Raw genomic sequence first — 13,300 nt, 5'->3', positions numbered from 1 at the left:
TCTCAAAAACATTATGCTACGTAAAAGAAGCCATAAACAAAAGGCCACATATTGGATGATTCCACTTATAAGAAATGTCCAGAAAAGACAAATCTATAGAAACTGTAAAGAGATTAGTGGTTGGGAGTGAGAACAGAGATTAACCATAAATGGACATGAGGAATCTTTTGGGGGTGATGAAAGTGTTATAAAAACTGAGTTATGATAATGTTTTTACAACTTGGTAAATTTTCCTTAAAAATCACTGAAAGGGGTAAATTTCTAAAAATCTAAATTTCTAGTTTAAAATTGACTAAAGAGGAGAAAAATTGTCTAACACAAATGGTATGTGACACATTTTTAAATTTCCTGCATAAGTATTCCATTAGCCTTGGATATTTTGTTGTAGAAAGATGTGGCAAAGACTAAAGTCAATTACTTAAGACTCCCCCCACCCTCCAAAAAATCATACTTTGCTTCAAAATGGAATCATTTTATCTTCTGAAGCGTCTTTTTAGAAAATGAACGCTTTTGAGTAGTATCTACAGAGGGGCATTCTAGTATGGATCATGTCAGTAGGAAACAAAAAGGGTTTTCAAAATGTTGGCCTAACCAACCTCGATCCACAATCTACCCCATTACAGGACTTTCTGTGAGCTTTATGGCCATCAGATCTCATTTTAACAACCCAAATTCTGAGCTTTCTGAATATTAAATCTCAGAAGGATTTTTTTTAATGTGTAGAAACGCCGATATGAAGAAAGGCATCTTGTGAAGAGACAAAGTGGAGAGACAGATTTTGAATCTACATGTACATAAAGAAAGATGTAATGCTCACAGTAATTCTTACCCAATTCTTTTTCAGTATACAAACCGTTGTGTTTTTACTTTTTGATTTTTTTCTAAGTGGTTATTTAAGTGGTCTCTGGGCTCAGATTTCTACTTTCTGTCCTGCACAGACTCCGACTAGTAATAACTGAGGGTTTTTTTTTTTTTTGGAGGGGGTAGTGTGGGGTGAGGTGGGGGCTGGAGGGTTAAGTGTGTTTCCCTTTTACCCCGCTCAAGCTAAACGTTTTCCAAAGGAACCGAGTTCAGTTGCGCTCCCTGGGATGAATTCTACGAAGATGGGACTGGAGGGTCAGTCTCAGCCTTACTCTGCAGGGAGCCAGCAGAGGCAGACGGGCCATCTCCCCCAGAAGACACTTTCAGGTGCTTCCCCAAGGGATTACAGCAGCAGCAAGCAGGACCCACGCCCTCCATCTCCTAAGCCCCTGCGAACATATTACACTCGGGTCCCTCCCGGGCAGGAGTCCTAGGCTCGGGGAAACCTCAGGATCATCCGGTCTAATCAGTCCCGTATTTTGTCAAAGAATGAACGGAGACTAGTGAGGTGAGATGAGGTGAGTTGGCTAAAGCCACAGAGCCTGACGCTGGCAGAGCGGGTTAGAACTCGCGTCTCTCTGCTTTTCCGGTGGCCGCCAGCAGCTGCCTGGGGCTGGGAACGCGCAGCCCAAGGAAAACGACGTGGCATTGCCGGCGAGAGAGGCTAAGGGCTCAACAACTCAGGACAGGAGGTCACTAATGTCCACCTTCAGGGCAGACTCGGCAAAAAGCACGTAACCAAACCTCCCAGGTTATGCCTGTTGACCTAAGCTCCCCCTTGCACCCAGACAGTACCTCAGTTTGCATACTAATGATGTGGCCGCTCTAGCACACCGGGCACCTGCTTTGAATTCCCCCGTGCCTGTGCAGACTGAGCGGAAAATGGGAAAGTTGCACTTACCACATCTTCCCTCACTCAGTCTCCCCCGACTCCCCAAGTCCTTTCCCTCCCTCCTTCGCACCAGCCACGCTCACGCCCGCTATCCCTCCACCTGGTACGTACCAGCCGCGCGCAGAGCTCCGCGCTGAGCCTGGGCCAGGTGTCCTCGCGCACGGGTTCGCCCAGCCTCCCTGTGGCCGAGAGCTGCGACGCGGGCTCCGGCTCCCTGCCGCCTTACCCGTCCACTGCGATGCGGACGCCTCTGAGCTGCTGGGCTGGGGCGCAGCCAGAAGGTGGCAGTGACTCGGGGGGCGGAGGGAGCGACAAGCTGGACCCGCCCCCGTCGCAGAGCGCTCCCCCCCCCACCCCCCCCCCCGCCACGCACACACCCTCCTCGGTATCCGCGTGCAGTGGAGCGCTGGGCGCCGTGAGGCTCGCGGGGAAGAGCGTCAGTGGCTCTTCCCGGTTGGCGCCCCGCGCAGGACTCTCCTGCAAGCGTGTTAATAAAACTCGTCAGTGATCATCACAGAACCTCTGTTCTCCCCCCCTGCCAACTCTGTCCTCCTGGGTGACTGCTCAGGTTGTGTTAAGAATTCGCTTGATGTGAGTGCAGGAATTTCGCCACTCTCCCAGTTCCCAAGACGCTACAACTTGTCGGTTCGACCCATCGTGTGCACCCGGGGGATGTATTCTCCAAGAGTCCTAAGGTTGCGTTTTGATCTACTCGTGACTGTTTGGAGAAGGTAGGAATGTGCATAGTTTTCTTATCTGCACCCAGAATCTGGGTCTTCGTGTTTATTAGATTATTTTAACAGATTGGGAAGGAACATGCAATGCCAACAACTTTTAGGCAAAGAAAAATAGATAACAATGCCATATCCAGTTTCGTTTTCAGGTTCTCACAAGGAAAATTAGGTCCTTATTAGGGTTTCATTGTGTCCTTTGAAAGCCATATTACCTGGAGCCTGCTTCGGATTCTGTGTCTCCCTCTCTCTCTAACCCTCCCCTGCTCATGCTCTGTCTCTCTCTGTCTCAAAAATAAAATAAAACATTAAAAAAAATTTAAAAAAAAAGAAAGCCATATTAAATGGATGACAATAGTGCTGAAAAAATTAAGATACGATTCTCTAGTTTGTCCTCATTAAAGTCCTGAGATCGCCTCTGTTTTCCTGAAAGTCGTTTTTAGTGCTTAAAATCTTAATACCAATATTCGCATTGGCATTCTGCTCTGGCTTCCTAACCAAGGCCTATGATACCTGCTTCACTAACGACTACTTCTAAATTCCCTTTTTAGGCAAAGGCTATGTGAGATACGAAATTATGATCAGTCAAATATTTGATTTAAAATACCAACTAATGGTGCTACAATCAGGCCCTTTAAGTTACTTAATATTCTTACCCCCACAATGTAGTAATAATCATCACTATTTTCATTTAACAAACCGAGGTCCAGCGAGGTTAGATAAGGTTTGAATAAAGTGAAATAGCTAAGACTGCAAATCAGTTTTTGAACTTAGGTTTTTCTGCCTTTAAGGTTGATCAACTTTTCTAAACTTAAGATCTGTTAATAAAGCTTATGATTTTTCTAAATGTCGATCCTGTATGTTTTATCTTCTAAGAACATAGTTACTTGTGTGGTTGTTCAAATATTAATTAAAGGAATTGACATTGATATTTTTAGTGTAACTTCAAACCTTATTGACATTATCAAAAATATTTGTATACCAAATATATTATAAACATTATTATTAAGGCAAATTATTCTGAGTCCTATTCATTTGAGATAGCCTATAATAGAGAATGATACTAAAATGTTTAAATATTTGAGTTATACTATGATGATCGGATTTTTATGATTCTGCAACTATATTCCTTGTACTCACAAAATTTGTTTTGTTAGCCTTGTATTTTGGGTTAAATTTGATAATATCATTAGTCTTTACTGATATACTTTTAAATTACATATTTGAAATAATCAGAATCACTTGAATGTATGTCCATGAACACTCTATCTTCAGTAGCTAGAGTAGCACAAAACAAGTGCTTAAAAGCAGTTTTTTAATGAAAAAATGTAATTTCACTTCCTACAATTAAGACAAAATAATTACTTAAGAAACCACTGTAGAATGCTTTTGTCTACTTAGAATAGATTGAAGATTTTTGATAGTCTCTCACTTCTATAGGAAAGTAAGGGAGATGATGCCATCAGGTAAACAGCCTAAAGGTTTGCAGTAACTGTTGCTAAGAATGGTAGAGAGAACCTGACCATAAATCCAAAGAAGTACTTTTGAGTCCAGGAACTCGTGGTGGTAGTAGTTGCACACGGTTGTGTGAATTTTTGTAAAATGTATGATTCTAAATGCAGAAAGTTTAGGGGCGCCTGGGTGGCTCAGTCGGTTAAGCGGCCGACTTTGGCTCAGGTCATGATCTCACGGTCCGTGGGTTCGAGCCCCGCGTCGGGCTCTGTGCTGAAAGCTCAGAGCCTGGAGCCTGTTTCAGATTCTGTGTCTCCCTCTCTCTGACCCTCCCCCGTTCATGCTCTGTCTCTCTCTGTCTCAAAAATAAATAAATGTTAAAAAAAAATTTTTTTTAAATGCAGAAAGTTTAATCAACTGTGGGGCTTTACCAAGTGGTCTGATGGAAAAACTAGGAGAAAACTTGGCTGCCATTACTAAGAGAGCAGTTGAAGGACAGAGCCATGAGATTAGTGTAATACTACATAGGAGAATAGGTGGAGACATAAAAAAAAAAAGGAGAGAAAAAGAAGTTAAGGAGCTACAGATGTAAATCAAATGAGGGAGAGAGAAAAATAAGCTATAGTCAAGGTGGGATAGGCTTCTTGAAAGTTCTAATAGTAGTGATGACATGGTTTATGGAAGAAAAGTGGGTGAGGTTGGCTGACAGAATGAAGATGAAGAAGTTGGAGACTAAGGTACTGGAAAGGCCTTTCACATGGACACTGAAGCCACCAACAATTAGGAGAAGCCATGAGAGTGAGTCAGATACCAAAGATTTCCATGAATGTGGTGGAATGATCTGAAGCCAAGTGGATGACTGTGCAGATTTGGGGCAGAAGGTAACTATACAGGAAGCAAGGGGCTAAACAGATCAAGGGCTGATATAAGAGGTGGTCCACTGTTCAAAATCAATACTGGGGAGCTACAAGGATATCAATGCTGCCTTCCATGGCTCTAGGAAGTTAAACAATAAGCATTTTATCCTGAGGAAAGAAGATCTATGGGAAACTATTCTCAGAAGAAAGTTGATTTTCACATAAAGCAAGAAAATGGATAAAGCATAGTGTGAAGAAGTTACCAAGGTAGTGGAATTTATCAGTATTGAACGAAGACTCTGCAAGGTCAGAGTGGATACATTTAGGAGGCAGAGCTGGCCTCGCAAGTATCCAGCCTGTGAGTAGCACAGGGCTCTATTCTAAAAAGGCCCTGGGGCACCTGGGTGGCTCAGTCAGTTAAGCATCTGACTCTTGGTTTCGGCTCAAGTAGTGATCTCACAGTTTGTGGGTTCGAGTCCCAAGTCAGGCTCTTCACTGCCAGAATCTCTGCTTGGGATTCTTTCTCTTGCCCTCCTTCTCTTCCCCTTCCCTGGGGGATCTCTATTTCAAAATAAATAAATAAACATTAAAAAGAAGAAGAAGAAGGAGAAGGAGAAGGAAAAAGAGAAGACAGCTCCATGGTTCCCTTACAACTCTTCTGTTCTTGTCTTGAAATTCCTAGTTTTAAAGTGACCCCACATTTTAATTTTGCGATGGTTCCCCCAAATTATGCAGCCAGTCCTGTTTGGGGGAAGTGAAGAAATTGGAGTACAGAGAAGGAAGAAGCAGTACAATCCCTCTGAGAATTAAAGTATGGGAGAGACTGAATCAGGAGGTGGTATTGTGAAGGGAAGCCAAGAATGGAGGAGGAAGCTGTGTAGTTGTAGGGTTTCAAGTGACATCCACTTAGGCTCTCTTCAGGGCCAGGCCAGCTGAGATGCGGGCAGGAGAGGCACACAGCAGTCCCCATCAGACTGCTCCATGTTTCCAGAGGCTAGTTTCCTAGGGCTGTTATAACATATCTCTGCAAACTTGGTGACTTGAACCAGCAGAATTTTATTTTCTCACAGTTGTGGAAGCCAAAGTTTGAAATCAAGGTGTTGGCAGGGCAGTGCTCCCTCTGAAGGCTCTAGGGGAGACCCCTTTTTGCCTCCTTAGCTGTTAGTGGCTACAGGTGATCATTGGTGCTCCTTGGCTTGTAGCTGCATAACTTCAATCTCTACCACCACCTTCAAGAATATTCTCTGTTTTTCTTCTCTGTGGTCTTCACTTTTCTCTTATAAAATACTTTACCCGGTTAATCCAGAATAATCTCATCTGGAGCTCCTGATCTTAGTTACATTTTCAAAGACCCTTTTTCCAAATAAGGTTACATTCACAAGTACTGGGGTTAGGACTTAGACATATCTTTTTGGAGACTAGCATTCAGTCTACTACAGTGAGGTTGGCTGAGGCCATACGAATAGCCAGTCTGGATGACACTGGCAGCTGATAGCTTTTCAGGTCTGTTTAGAAAACCGGGATATCTATAATAATGTGAAGCTTATCAATGTTTCTAAAGCTTTCCAACCATGAAATTTAACACATATGAAACCAAAAGATTAAAATTGCCCAGAGAGACTTTACATCCCTAGGAGTTACTATCTGTCCTTGGGGACAAAATGCACTGAGGAGAGGAGTCCTGTACCTGGGACAGTGTCCCATCTGGTTATAGAGAATTGAGCAAATGGAATCTTCCACTCCTCCTCTTCAGCCATCTTCCATTCTGGAGGACATATGTGGTTCCCTGGTACTAAAAGAGAGTCTACAGGATGACTGCATCTCTCCCTGAAAATACGAGATTTAGAAAGATTGGAGGAATGACCTTGTGAATCTGTAGCAGATGCTGAGCTAGCTTTCCAAATCATGACTTACAAAGAACAATCTTAAAAACTCCTAAAGAAGGAAGAAAGGGGCGCCTGGGTGGCTTAGTCAGTTAAGCATCTGGCTTTAGCTCAGGTCATCATCTTGCAGTTTGTGAGTTCAAGCCCCATATCGGGCTCTGTGCTGACAGCTCACAGCCTGGAGTCTGCTTCAGATTCTGTGTCTCCCTCTCTCTGTTCCATTTCCACCCTCTCTCTCTTTCAAAAATAAATAAACATTAAAAAATTTGTTTTAATAAAAAAAGTAAAAAATTTAAAAAACAGGAAGCAAGGGGCTAAACATCCTCTTCCTCCAAACAACAGGCACTCTGAGAAATGGTTGAGTAGCTACCAAAGTCCAATGGAGCTCCCCTTAAATACAGTCACACTCTTCTGCTTATAATAGAACAGAAGCCATAAATTCCTTCAAATGTTCCACCTATTTTTTCTGGATGATGACAGTGAGAAGGTCCCATGTTGTGCCAGTGGGGGCAGCAACATAACTGGGCCAAGATCTGCAGATCAGAGGAGCAGCCATCTTTGAGTGACCTTGAAGGAAGTTGCCTTGAGACCAAGTTTGGATGACATAGTGGCCTTTGGCAGAAGGGAGTAAAGCCTGAGTTGGCCAGTGTTGACTCTGCTTCTGTGGTGTGGAAGAAAAGATATCATCACAGACCCACATCATCAAGGTTGGTGAATCCATTCATCTGAGGCTATAGAGTGAGAGGCAGAGTAAAGAGGAAGAGGATGCTTTCCTTTTAGAATTTAAAGTGGAAATATTCTAACAAAGTATTCCAAATTATCATTACATTCATATGTTTCTCCTGCTTCTAGTCAATGGGGCATCATTTCACAGAGTAGCAGAGTATATGAAAAAAAACAAACAAACATAAACACACACACACACACACACACACACACACACACACACACACACCACTGAAAACAGGAAACCTTGTGCTCTCATCCCAAGTAGTAAGGCCATTAATTGTGAATATTCTCGCTAAAGTCAGTTTTCTCCGAAGGGAAAGAGAAGCTATAAGATCAAAAGATTGTCCTGCTCTAAAACTCTATAAACTGAACTGGCTTTCTTATTCAATCCAAACTCTTCAGCCCAGTGAGAACACCTTACCCACCCATCTCCATCTCACTTCAATTCTTATCATTTCCCAACCAAATCCTTTTCCACATAAGCTAGTCAACTTGCCAGTCCCTGTGACTGGCTTCTGCAGTCCAACATTCATAATTGGTGTAGGTGATATGCTTATTTTCACTACTTTCTACTCCTAAACAATGTTATTTAATTTTCCCAAACTCCTGTTCACAAATAATCTACTTATGAAGACCTAGTGGTGAATTTTTTCCATCTCTGATCAATTTGTTCAAACATATGTCATGTGTTTGGGGAGTATAACGATGTTAAATTAAAAGAAAACTAGTATTTTCTTAAGCTTTTGGCATGCCCTTAAAATACTTTCATCTGTATTAAGTTTAATTAAACTGTAAGCACAAAGTTCTTATATTCCGTAATAGTATTTTCCAACTTCTTCCAGTAAATAGACAATGTTTTAGAAACAATAAAAATAAAATTCCTAACCATGGAGCCATTCACTGGTACAGGACTGAAACATTCTTGGCCCAGAGTAGGCATTCAATAAATATTTTTATATAAATATATAAGTAAATCAATCAACCCTTTTCTATTCAACCATAATTTTATACACACACACATACACACACACACACACATGCACACACACACACACACACACACACATGAAAACACCAGCTATTCTTCTTCAATAGGATGACCTTTCACCAGTATGTGATAATTTATTTGTTCAAATTAGTTTTATTTTTAACAGCATATTTAAGAAATAGTTAAAACATTTTTTTTAAAACATTTTAATATATGTTTATATGTATTGCTTTTGTGTACAGATTCATAAAATCAGAGATGAGATCTTTAAGATTAGATGATCATCATAATTAAAAAATTAATAACTTCTAACCCAGGGGATCTCAGTGTCTCTAGAATTTTCTCTCTGTCCCTGTTTTTAAGTAAGTTCTCCACCCACCATAGGGCTTGAACTCACCATCATGAGATCAAGAGTCACATGCCCTACTGATTGGCCGAGCCAGGTGCCTCTGGGATTTTCTATTATATTAGAAACGTACATTTTTATCAGATGTCCAATAACATTTGCGTGATACTTATGATATTATTCACAGTAAATATTATGTATTATGGTCCTGAATTACTCATTAACTGTAGATAACTATATTGAATCCTAAGTTATCTTATAAAATGAGTTGGGTCTTTTTTGATTTGAGGCAAATTCTAACGTAACTCAAGTATCGCTCATGGAAGTTAGGATGGGTAGAGTCATCTAAAAAGGGAAGCTTCTGAGATGTTCCTGGGGCATGGACTTGAATGCCGTCTCAAAAAAATCTCCTTGGAAATTGAGAATTTACACTTAGCTCAATTGCAACCTCCCCCCCACCTTTTTAAAAGTTTTCCTTATACTGTACAGGAGTTAGAAAAGCTATAAAAATTAACATTATCCCATAAATCTAAGGCAAATATGATATTATGATTTATAAGAAATAATATATTTTGGTCATTCAGATGAATGGCAACCAAAATATATTTCTCATCGTCCTCCATGGTTTCTGGTTCACAGCTCCTAAAACCTTTGGAGTGATAAGTGATAAAACCTTTCCTGTGATTAGGGTGATAAAGGTATCTTATCTTTTGTTATGTTAATGAGGTGACTTTTGGGAGGCTCTCAGGTAACCTAAGGACAGTGAGCTGATAGCCAGGAGAACCAACCATGTCATTTTTTTAAATTTTCATTTCCAGTTTGTTTGTTTGTTTATTTATTTTTAATATAAATAATTTATCGTCAAATTGGCTTCCATACAGCACCCAGTGCTCATCCCAACAAGTGTCCTCCTCAATGCCCATCACCCATTTTCCACTCTCCCCCACCCGCCATCAACCCTCAGTTTGTTCTCTGTATTTAAGAGTCTCTTACGGTTTGCCTTCCTCCCTCTCTGCTTGTAACTTTTTTTTCTCCTTCCCTACCCCTATGGTCTACTGTTAAGTTTCTCAAGATCCACCTATGAGTGAAAACATATGGTATCTGTCTTTCTCTGACTGACTTATTTCACTTAGCATAACACCCTCCAGTTCCATCCACGTTGCTGCAAACGGCATGATTTCATTGTTTCTCATTGCTAAGTGGTATTCCATTGTATATATAAACCACATCTTCTTTATCAATTCATCAGTTGATGGACACGTAGGCTCTTTCCATAATTTGGCTATTGTTGAAAGTGCTGCTATAAACATTGGGGTACATGTGCCCCTATGCATCAGCACTCCTGTATCCCTTGGGTAAATTCCTAGCACTTGCTGGGTCATAGGGTAGTTCTATTTTTTGAGGAACCTCCACACTATTTTCCAGAGTGGCTGCACCAGTTTGCATTCCCACCAACAGTGCAAGAAAGTTCCCATTTCACCAGCGTCTATAGTTTCCTGAGTTGTTCATTTTAGCCACTCTGACTGGTGTGAGGTGGTACCTCAGTGTGGCTTTGATTTCTATTTCCCTGATGATGAGTGACATTGAGCATTTTTTCATGTGTCTGTTGGCCATCTGGATGTCTTCTCTGGAAAAGTGTCTATTCATGTTTTCTGCCCATTTCTTCATTGGGTTATTTGCTTCTCGGGTATGGAGTTTGGTGAGTTTTTTATAGATTTTGGATACTAGCCCTTTATCCCACGTGTCATTTGCAAATGTCTTTTCCCATTCCCTTGGTTGCCTTTTGGTTTTGTTGACTGTTTCCTTTGCAATGCAAAAGCTTTTTATCTTGATGTCCCAATAGTTCATTTTTGCTTTTAATTCCCTTGCCTTTGGAAATATGTCAGGTAAGAAATTGCTGTGGCTGAGGTCAAAGAGGTTGTTGCCTGCTTTCTCCTCGAGGATTTTGATGGCTTCCTGCCTCACATTCAGGTCTTTTATCCATTTTGAGTTTATTTTTGTGTATGGTGTAAGAAAGTGGTCTAGTTTCATTCTTTTGCATGCTGCTATCCAGTTCTCCCAGCACCATTTGTTAAAGAGACTGTCTTTTTTCTATTGGATACTCCATAAAATACCTAGGAATAAATCTAACCAAAGATGTAAAAGATCTGTATGCTGAAAACTATAGAAAGCTTATGAAGGAAATTGAAGAAGACATAAAGAAATGGAAAAATGTTCCATGCTCATGGATTGGAAGAATAAATATTGTTAAAATGTCAATACTACCCAAAGCAATCTACACATTCAATGCAATTCCAATCAAAATTGCACCAGCATTCTTCTCAAAGCTAGAACAAACAATCCTGAAATTTGTATGGAACCACAAAAGACCCCGAATAGCCAGAGCAATATTGAAGAAGAAAACCAAATCAGGAGGCATCACAATCCCAGACTATAGCCTCTACTACAAAGCTGTAATCATCAAGACAGTCTTATTGTGGCACCGACCATGTCATTTGAGGGTTGTAAGTTTCAGTTTCCCAGACTTCCAGGGAAGGATAGGACTTGGAGTTTGAATCAGCCAATGCCAATGACTTAGTCAGTCATGACTGTGCACTGAAACCTCCATAAAAACCCAAAAGGACAGGGTTGGGAAAACTTCCAGGTTGGTGAACACACAGAGGTGCCTGGAGAGGTCAGGGAAGCTCCTCATGCTTTCCCCATACCTCATCCTATAATATCTCTGCATCTGGTTGTTGATTCATATCCTTTATCCTATCTGTAATAAACTGTTAAACGTGTTTCCCTGAGTTCTGTGAGTCACTCTGGAAAATTAAAAGAACCTACGGAGGAGGTCATTGGAACCTCCAATCCAGAAGTACAGGTAACAGCCTGGGGTTTGCAACTATCTGAAGTAAGGGGTGGAGAATAATCTTGTAAGACTGACCCCTTAACCTGTGGAATGTGATGCTATCTTTAGGTAGATAGTGTCAGAATCGTGTTGAAATCTTGGACACCCTACTGGTGTCCTAGAATTGCTTGGTGTTGTGGTGGGAGACACCCTCCCCACATTGAAATTGGTTCCAGAAACCCTAAAGGAGAAAATAACAACAAAAAATCATATGCTTTCATTTAAAATATCTGAACAATTGAAATATACTCTTTAGCATTAACATTTGTCTGGGTTTCTTGGATTAGATGCATCTTATCCATGATTCTCCTTTTCAGTTGCAGCCCTAGACAAAATTTTAACGTAAGTAAAGCCTGTCACCTTTCTGCATCTTTTTCATCTTCTCCTTTCCAGCTATTTAAGTTCTCCTGTGAGCCATGAGTGGGTTTATAAACACATTGACCCTCTCCGTAGGTTTTTGTGCAACACTCTTTGAAGTCAGCAGTGAACTAGAGCAGAGCAATTGACATTGCAGAAGAGAACTTTAGAGAAATAGTATAATATCTGAGAATGAATAATTTATTTCCAAAGATTAGAGTCTAAGCACCACTCTAATACCTATGAGGAGACATCTTCCTTTACAAATGAGACCCTAACATTACCAATTAATAGATATGCATACAATAAATCTTTTCCCCAACCTTGTATTAATTTTCTAAAAAAGAGGGGTGCCTGTGTGGCACAGTCAGCTAAGTGTCTTACTTCAGCTCAGGTCATGATCTCATGGTTTCATTTTTGGGTTCAAGCCCTGTATGGGGCTCTGCACTGACAGTTCAGTGGAGCCTAAAGCCTGCTTCGGATTCTCTGTCTCCCTCTCTGTCCCTCCCCTGCTTGTGCACACATGCATGCTTGCTGTCTCTCTCTCTCTCTCTCTCTCTCTCTCTCTCTCTCTCAAAAATAAATAAATAAATAAATATTTTTTAAAAAAAGAAAAAATAAGAACAAAATTTGTTCCTTGGAAGGAACAAGGACTGACTGCAATCTATCACCTTGAGGATTTACCAGACAAGGCCCATATTTTCCTAACCTTTTCCAAACTATTTAACGAAGATTCCTTTTCTTAAGTAATAAGGAAAATTTTGATATAGATTACTAGGTTGACAGGGTTTTTTTCCCAATACTTTTTTAAAGTTGCCCTACTTTGTCCTGTGTACAAAATGTGTTTTTAATTCTGTTCTTAGGATTTTCTCTTTGCCAGTGATTTTAAGTAATTTTGCCATGTCTGTGGTGGAGGTTTCTTCATGTTTCATGCACTTGAGGTCCATTGTATTTCTTGGGTTGGAAACATTTCAATCATTTCTTCAAATAATTTTTCTGCTCCCACTCCCTTGATGATTCCAATTAACACATATGCTTAAGCTACTTAAAGTTTTCCTACAGATCACAGATGCTCTGTTCATTTGTTTTTGGTCTTTTTCCTCTCTGTGTTTTATTCTGAGTAGTTATTTTTGCTGTTTTACTCTGTAGTGTTTAATCTACTGTGAATCCTATACAAGTGTCCATTTCATCTCGGATGCTGTATTTTGCATCTCTAGAACTTTGATCTAGACGTTGACTTTACCTATCTTCCATGCCTCTACTTAGTGTGCTCCATCTTTCCTCTACATGGGATATAGCTACAATAATTTTTAT

The 13,300-nt window shown here is 40.6% G+C and overlaps 1 protein-coding gene across 9 annotated transcripts in view; it reads right to left on the bottom strand.

The window, feature by feature from the left end:
* The window catches only part of PKIB (cAMP-dependent protein kinase inhibitor beta), a 169,505-nt gene that overhangs the window by 100,133 nt on the left and 56,072 nt on the right, over nucleotides 1-13,300 (bottom strand). For 2 of the 9 annotated variants that reach the window (XM_015536003.2, XM_007078671.3), the window contains exon 1: nucleotides 1,865-2,035. The exons of the other annotated variants lie outside the window; for them this stretch is intronic. The gene's annotated coding sequence lies outside the window, so the exon portion shown is untranslated. Of the gene's footprint in view, nucleotides 1-1,864; nucleotides 2,036-13,300 lie in introns of those variants that run through there. 9 annotated transcript variants of the gene reach the window in all.

Source organism: Panthera tigris, chromosome B2 (assembly GCF_018350195.1).
Source record: "Panthera tigris isolate Pti1 chromosome B2, P.tigris_Pti1_mat1.1, whole genome shotgun sequence".
Lineage (NCBI taxonomy): Eukaryota > Metazoa > Chordata > Mammalia > Carnivora > Felidae > Panthera > Panthera tigris.
The sequence above is the reverse complement of the archived record's forward strand: the minus strand, read 5'-3'. Positions and strand labels throughout refer to the sequence as shown.